Source organism: Muscardinus avellanarius (assembly GCF_963383645.1).
Source record: "Muscardinus avellanarius genome assembly, chromosome: 12".
Classification (NCBI taxonomy): Eukaryota; Metazoa; Chordata; class Mammalia; order Rodentia; family Gliridae; genus Muscardinus; species Muscardinus avellanarius.
In genome coordinates this window covers 26034258-26042903 of record NC_137798.1, presented here as the reverse complement: position 1 = coordinate 26042903, position 8646 = coordinate 26034258, and positions in this window count along the sequence as shown.

Genomic DNA, 8646 nt, shown 5'->3' with positions numbered 1-8646 from the left:
AAAAAATAGTGCAGGGCGTGTAACTCAGAGGTAGAATGCCCCTGGGTTCCATCCCAACAACCGCAAAAAAATAAGTAAGAATAAGAAAAGAGATTACCTTATTAGCTGAAATAGAGGATTTGTTTGTAGATCTAATGAAGATTAAGGTTTAATATGGTCCAGTTTCTATCTGCTAAACTGGGACTGCATTCGAAAATGAAAACACAAGAGAAATGTAAGATTCAAAGGATGGGAAGAGGGAGGCCTACTGTTGCATGCTTTTAAATTCTGTACTTGGGAGGCTGAGACAGGAGGATCATAGGCTCAAAACCAGCCTCAGCAAGTTAGACTTAGTAAAATAGCAAGTCTTTGCTTCAAAATAAAATTGGGCTAGGGGTGTAGCTTGGAGGTAGAATGAATGCCTCTGGATTAAATTACCAGCACCACAAAAAAAGTGGGAAAACCCAGGTGTGTTTTGAGGTATCAGCTTCAGCAATTTTAGGGAGACTTTGAAAATGAACATAAAATAGGGGTGGGAGTGTAGGTCTTTTAGGTCAAATGTCTCTGGGTACAGACAGTCCCCAGTACCGAATAAACAAGACTGGATGTGTGGCTCAGTGGTTGACTGCCCTTGGTTTTGATTCCAGGGACAGGTTTTTAACTGGTAGTAGTGGCTTATGCCTGAAATCTCAGTACTTGGAGGTTAAGGTAGTGGGATCAAGGACAGCCTTCTCAAGCACTGAGCCATCTGCCTGGTGAGACCTGTTGGCGGGGGGTGAGAATTGGAGGTAAATACCCCTGGATTCAATTACAAGTGCCACAGTCGCAGAAGTAGGAAAATATTAAAGTCGCTGATACTTGAGGTGCTGGGATATTGAGGAAGAAATACTTATTCATGAAGTGCTTATTTTGAAGATCATAGGCTTTCGTATACATCAATGATATTGTCCCCTTGCCTGCTTGAAATGCAAATAGCACATTTCAGCTTGGGTACATGAAGGCCAAAGAACAACTATAATGGAGAAGTAAATCTAGAGTTGTGTGTATGTGTGCTGCCATTGAAGTTCAGGATGATAAAGAAGATTAAGTTGAAGAACTGGAGTATGTCAAAGCATGGGACAGGTATTGAGAGAAAATGATCTTGCCATAGAACAAATGCTCCTGAAAAATAGCTGACAAAAATGTATAGAATAAGCATCAGGGATCAAATTTTCATACTTGACCTTATGTGGTCACTTGAGATATAGATTGTCTTAGGCGCAAGAGAAACATGAAAGATTTTAGGGAAAGTCATTTCTGGCTGTTCTCTGGGAAATGTTAGTCATAAAGACTAAGTGAAGTAGGACAGTAAGTTAAAGTAGGCAACCATCTGGTTTCTTAAATGAGTTTTCTATTATAATGAGTAAATAGACTCTGAAGACCCTTGGTTGAATATGAATTCAGGCAGTAGGAAAGTACTAGTTATTTGCATAACACCCACGAAATTTTTTCTTTAGAAGGAAAAAAGTAGGATTGCTTGCTGCTTTAAGGAAATACAGGTTGAGCATTCCTCAAAATCTGAAGTATTCCAAATCTTGAAACTTTGAGCACAAACCTAATACTAAAAATGTTGGGGTTTTCTGGGGGATGCTGACCTGACAATGTATGAAAGTATTTAGAAATTCTATGTTAAAGCATTTTTGTTTTTGTGGTACTAGGGATTGAACCCAGGAGCATTATACCTCTTAGCCCTATTTTTTATTTTATTTTTATTTTTTATATATATATATATATATATATTTTTTTTTGCTGGTCTTGGGATGGAACCCAAGGCTATTCGACTGAGCTATCCGTGAACCGCAATCCTCCGGTCTCAGCCTCCCGAATGCTGAAACCTACAATCTTGTCATTCTCCCAATTACAGGGATTTACAGGTATGTGTGAACATACCTGACTATATATATTATTATTATTTTTTTTTTTAGTATGGATTGAGTGCTAGAAGCATTCTAGCTCCAGTCTTTCCCGGCCCTTTCTATTTTTTGTTTTAAAACCAGGTCCTGATACATGCTGAGACTGGCATTGAACCTGCTATTCGTCCCAAGTAGTAGGATTACAGGCATGTTCCACTGAACTATACTGTGTGTTTGTTTTACTGATAGAACCCCCGGGCATTCTCCAAGCTACACTCCCAGCTTTATTTCTTTTGAAATAAGGTCTCACTAAGTTGGAGATAGCCTCATTAAGTTGTTGAGGCTGGCTTTGGATATTCAGTCTTTCTCAGCCAAAGGAGTTTGAATTTAAAGGTGAGGTGAGGATGTAACATAGTGGTAGAAAACCCTCTTGAGTTCAATTCCTAGTAAAATTCTAGGAAGTTTATATTTTGCAGTACTGGGGATGGAACCCAGAGACATGCTACCTTCGAGCCTACACCCCAGCCTGATTATTATTATTATTATTTTTTTTTGCGGGTGTGGGGATGGAACCCAGGGGCATTCGACCTCCGAGCTACAGCCCTGCCCTAGTTTTTATTCTTTATTTTGAAACCGGGTCTCACTGAGTTGCAGAGGGCCTAAGTAGCTGAGGCTGTCCACGAACCGCGATCCTCTGGTCTCAGTCTCCCAAATAAATGCTGGGATTACAAGCGTGCGCCACCACGCCCAGCCCAGCCTGATTTTTTAATCTTTATTTTGAAACAGGGTCTCACTGAATTGCAAAGGGCCTCACTAAGTAGCTAAGGCTGGCCATGAACCAGGATCCTCCTGTTAACACCCTCACAAATGCTGGGATTACAACCAGCACACCCAGCTTGGGTTCCTGGAAGCCCTTCTACCTTTGGGCTACACTCCAGACCTATTTTTTTTTTTTTTTTTTTTTTTACATTTTTTATTTGGGAACAGGGTCTCCTAAGCCAGCTCGATCCTCCTGTCTCTGCCTCCCAAGCACAGGGATTACAAGAGTGCGTCACCATGCCCGGCCTAGCTTTGCTTCTTTAAAAGATACTCTTTTGCACATTGTAAGGTTATAAATCTTAATTTTTTTTTATTTTTATTTTTTTGCGGGTCTCGGGATGGAGCCCAGGGGCATTTGACATCTGAGCTACACCCCGCTGCCTAATTTTTTATTCTTTATTTTTTATTTTTTGGTGGTACTGGGGGTGGAACCCAGAGGCTTTCTACCTCCTGGCTATACTCCCAGGCCTTTTTTTTTTTTTTTTGAAACAGGGTCTCAGTTGCTGAAAGTCTCACTAAGTAGCTGAGGCTGCCTTCGAACCCGTGTGATCCTCCTGTCTCAGCCTCCCAAGAGCGGGGATTTACAAGCGTGCGCCACCATGCCCGGCTTTATTCTTTATTTTGAATCAGGGTTTCATCGAGTTACAGAGGGGCTCACTAAGTATCTGAGGCTGTCCGCGAACCATGATCCTCCAGTCTCGGCCTCCCAAATGCTGGAATTACAAATGTGTGCCACCACACCCAGCTCTAAATCTTATTTTTGTGGTGCTGGGGATTGAATCCAGGGAGTATTCTACCACTGAGCTAATAGAAGTACCTCAACTTCGATTTTCCAAGTTTATTTTGAAACGGCGCATGAAGTTGCTGAGGCTGGCTTTCAATCTGCAGTCTTCCTGTCTCCTCTCAAATACAAGTGTGTTCCACCAGACCCAGCTGAACTTTCCTGCTTTTGGGTGTATATAGGATTGAACTTGAGGGGATATTACTTTTATATTAAAAATGGGTCTCACTAGGTTTCTGAGGCAAGCTGTAAATTTGTGAATACTATTCAGCCTCCCAAGTACTGGGATTACAGGCATATGTTAGCACCTTGGCACTTAGGTGTGGGGGGGGTTGAAATGAGGGGAAATCTTAACTCGGAGCTACACCTGCAGCCCTATTTTATTATTTAGAAACAAGGTCTCACTACTTGCTAAAACTGTCATCAAACCTTGGAATCCTCCTGTTTCAGCCTCTCAAGTACTAGATCACAGGCATGTGCCACCATGCCTGGCACCACAAAGGATATTTGATGGCAGAGTTAAATGAAGGTTGAGAATGTAGAAAATGTCAAGGTTTCCAGTAAAGAAGAGAACCCCAAATCATGGAGTATCACATCCAGTGAATACTCTAGTGCTCTAGGGATGTGTATTTACTTATTTTGTTAATTTTTGTGGTGGTACTGGGGTTCCTGGAAGCCATTCTATCTCCGGGCTACACTCTCAGACCTATTTTTATATTTTTATTGGGAAACAGGGTCTCTTAAGCCAGCAAGGCTGGCTTCAAATCAGCATGATCCTCCTGACTCCGCCTCCCAAGCGCGGGGCTTACAAGCGTGCGCCACCACACCTGGCGCATTTCCTTAATTTTATATATCAATTTTTTTTCAGTGCTGGGCATTGAACCTAGGGATATTATAACACCGAGCTACACCCACAGTTCTGCTTTCTTTTTTTGTACTGGGAGTATAACCCAGCGTCATTATGCCTCTGAGCTATACCCCCAAGGCCAAAGTAGCTGAGGCTATTCATGAACCTCTGTCCTGTCTCAGCCTCTCAGAAGCTGATTGCAAATGATTACAGAATGTGCTACCACACCTGGCTTTGTTTTTTATTTTGAAACAGGATTTCATTAGGTTGATCAGATCCTAAGTAGCTGAGGTTGGCATTAACCTGCAAACTTTGTGTTTCTGCCTAAGTGTACTGGCTTACAAGTGTGCCACTGTACCCAACATTATCAAATCTTTTGAGACACAGCAGTCTTCAACTTTCACAACTTTGTTTCAAAATGGGAGCATAGCTCAGTAGAAAGCACCTTGGTTCAATCCCAAGTTGCACACATGCCAAAAAGCCCAAGGATTTAGACTTCATGGCCATGCTATTCAGTTAGAAATGTTCATTTTTTATTTGGAAACAGTCTTGCTAGATTAGCCTCATTACTTGCTGAGAATGTCCTCAAACCTGCAATCCTGTTTGTGATTCCTGAGTATTGGAATTGCAGGTATAAGCCACCACACTCAGGTAAAGTTCTTTTCTGTGTGGTACTGGGGATGGAACTCAGGAGCATTCTACCTCTGAGCTACACATCCGGCTCCATTTTTTATTCTTTTTATTGAAACGGTCTCAGTTGCAAAGGACCTCAGGAAGTAGCTGTCTGTGAACCACAATCATCCTTTCTCAGCCTCCCGAATGCTGGGATACAAGCATCCACCACCATGCCCAGCCGCTTAAATATTAAAACTCTCAAAATCTCATATCTTGAAATTTTTTTCCGCCGGTACTGGGGATGCCAGGGACATTATATACCTCAGAGCTGCGCCACCATGCCCGACCTATAAATAGCTGAGTCTGTACTCGAACCATGATCCTTCTGCCTCAGCCTCCCAAATGCTGGGGTTACAAGTTTGCACGATCATGCTGGGCTATGTTTTTGTTTTGAAATAGGGTTTCAAATCTACAATTTGAAAGCCCTGAAAAGTGTCCCTTTTCAAAAGGGTAAACATTTTTATAAATAAGGGCAGTGGTTTTATATACTTGCTAATTATGTGTGGGTCAATGCCAAAGTTAAAAGCTATGTTATATGTAGCATCCTGCACTCCCAAGAAAATTTGGACTTTTTTTTATTGAAGATTGAACCCTGGGGAATTCTACTTCTGAGCTATATTCCCAGCCCTATTTTTATTTTGAAATGGGGTCTCAATGAGTTGCAAAAGGACCTCCCTAGTGGCTGAGGCTGGTTAAGAACCATGAACTCCTGTGTTAGCACCTTAGATGCTGGGATTACCTGCCCTGTTTTTTATTTGGAAACATTGTTTTAAGTTGCTCAAAACCTTACCACACTGAGGCTGCTTTTGAACCTGTTAACAAGCACTTTTTTGGCTTTAGGAATTGTTAGTAGATCTAGCTTACATTTTAGTTTGAAAACATGGATTTACTCCTTAATAGTTGAAATCCTCTTAAGTTGTGTGGTTGTCCTCAAATCTGGAATTTTTGTCTCAGCTCAGAGATTACAGATATGCTCCACCATATCTGGCTTGAAGTTATACTTAGAAATTGAATTGAGCCGGGCGTGGTGGTGCGCGCTTATAATCCCAGCATTTGGGAGGCTGAAACCTGGAGGATCGCGGTTCGCGGACAGCCTCAGGTACTCAGGCCCTCTGCAACTCAGTGAGACCCAGTTTCAAAATAAAGAAAAACTAGGGCAGGGGCTGTAGCTCGGAGGTCGAATGCCCCTGGGTTCCATCCCCAGACCCGCAAAAAAAAAAAAAATTGAATTGAGGGTTTTCTCCATCCCGTTCAGTCCCCCCCGCCCCCCCCCCCCCGCCCCGCGCCCCGTCCGGTTCTGGGGATGGAACCCAGAGGCATTCGGCCTTCGAGCTAAAACCCCTGCTCTATTTTTTATTTATTTTTCAACCAGATCTCACCGAGATGCCGAAGTAGCTGAGTCTGTCTGCGAACCCTAATGCTCTGGTCTCACCATCCCTAATGCTGGGTTTAGAAGCATGCGCCACCATGCCCGGCTATCCTGTTCTTACATTAGCTTAGCAAGTTTGACAGGGAGAAAAAAAAGTAATTTTGGTATTTTCTGGAGTCTTGACCAAGTATGTGACCTGACTTTTTTGGGTGTGTGTTACTGGAGGTGGAACCCAGGGATGGGCTTTTCTACATCCAGGCTATATATATATATATATATATACTTTGTTTGGAAACAGGGTCTGAGTTGCTGAGAGCCTCACTAAGTAGCTGAGGCTGGCCTCCAACCTGTTAGATCAGCCTCCCAACCTCTAGGATTACAAGCATGCACCACCAAGCTCAGTTTTTTTTTTTAATTTGGTACTATGGATGGAATTCGGGCTTTCCCCCTGAGCTATATCTGCAGACTTATTTTTATATATTTTTATGGAAACGGGATTTTGCTAAGTTGCTGAGAGCCTCCTAAGCAGTTGAGGCTGGCCTTGAACCTGTAATCCTTTCTCAGCCTCCCAAGTACTGGGATTACAAATATGGGCCACCACTCCTGGCTTCTGGTCTGTCTGATTTTTCTGTTTTCTATAATAGGGTCTTTTATTTTTATTTTTGTAGTACTGGGGGTGGAACCCAGGGGCTTTTCTACCTCTGGGCTATTTAATACTTGGATCAACTATTTTATACTTTATATGGAAACAGGGACTCGCTAAGTTTCTGAGAGCCTCACTAAGTAGCTGAGGCTGGCTTCGAACCTGTGTAATCTTCCTGTATCAGCCTCCGCGGTATAGGGATTACAAGCTTGTGCCACTATGTCCAGTGGATCTTTTTACTTTTAAACTAGTGGATTGACTCAGCCGGGCGTGGTGGCGCAAGTTTGTAATCCCAGCATTCACGGTTCACATACAGCCTCAGCTACTTAGGCCCTCTGCAACTCAGTGAGACCCAGTTTCAAAATAAAGAATAAAAAATAGGGCAGGAGTTGTAGCTCGGAGGTCAAATGCCCCTGGGTTCCACCCCCAGACCCGCAAAAAATAAAAAAATAAAGTAGTGGGTTGAACTTAGGGCCTTTGTACCTAAAATCCCATAATTTGGGAGGGTGAGACAGATTGTAGTTTAAGACCACACTCTGTGCCTTAAAGGAGATGCTGGTATGTTGATGGGATCTTCCTCTTTCCGCCTCCCAAGCACTGGGTTACAAGCCTGGGCCACCATGCCCGGCTAGGGTTTTTTTTTTTTTTTTTAAAGGGCTGCTGGGAATTGAACCTGAGGCCATTCCAACTTCAAGGTATTCTGTCCTGTTTAGTTTGAAACACTGTCTCACCACATTGCCTAAGCTGGCAATGAATCTGATCTTTATGGCTACCTTGGTCCTTGGATTATAGGCACATACCACAGGGTCTGGCATCAGTTATTTTCAAAGGAAGTATTTACCATTAAAATCAGTATAGGATGTCAAAGCAGGGAAATTCACAAATTAAGATCATCCTGGGCATGCTGTGCATGTAGCTCAGATATCATGCCCATCGGTTCAATCCCCTGTGCCACAAAAAATAATGAAGAAAGTGAGTGATTACCTTATTTGGGAATGGATTATGAATGGGACTGAATGTATCTGGTGTCTGGATTCGTTTTGAGATTATTATTTTTGCAGTACTGGGGATTGAACCCAGGGACATTCTACTTCTGAGCTACACCCCAGCACTATTTTATTTATTTTGAAACAGGGTCTCACTGAGTTGCAAGGGCCTAACTAAGAAGCTGAGGCTCTCTGAACTGCGACCCTCCTGTCTCAGCCTCCCAAATGCTAGGATTACAACCTTGCCCAGTTTAGTTCTGGGATTTTATTGGGGGCTAAGATGAAGTATCTTGTGCTTAAGAAATCATCCCAGCGTTGCCCTATTTTAAAGTTTGTGGCAGCCGGGCGTGGTGGCGCACGCTTGTAATCCCCTCGCTTGGGAGGCTGAGATGGGAGGATCTCACAGGTTCAAAGCCAGCCTCAGCTACTTAGTGAGGCTCTCACCAACTTAGACCCTATTTCCAAATAAAATATAAAAAAGGCCTGGGAGTATAGCCCGTAGGTAGAAAGCCTCTGGGTTCTACCCCCAGGACCACACACACACAGAAAAGTTTGTGGCAAGCTGGGCGTGATGGCACACAATTATAATCCCAGTACTTGGGAGGCTGAGACAGGTGGATCACAGGTTTAAGGCTAGCCTCAGCTACTTAGTGAG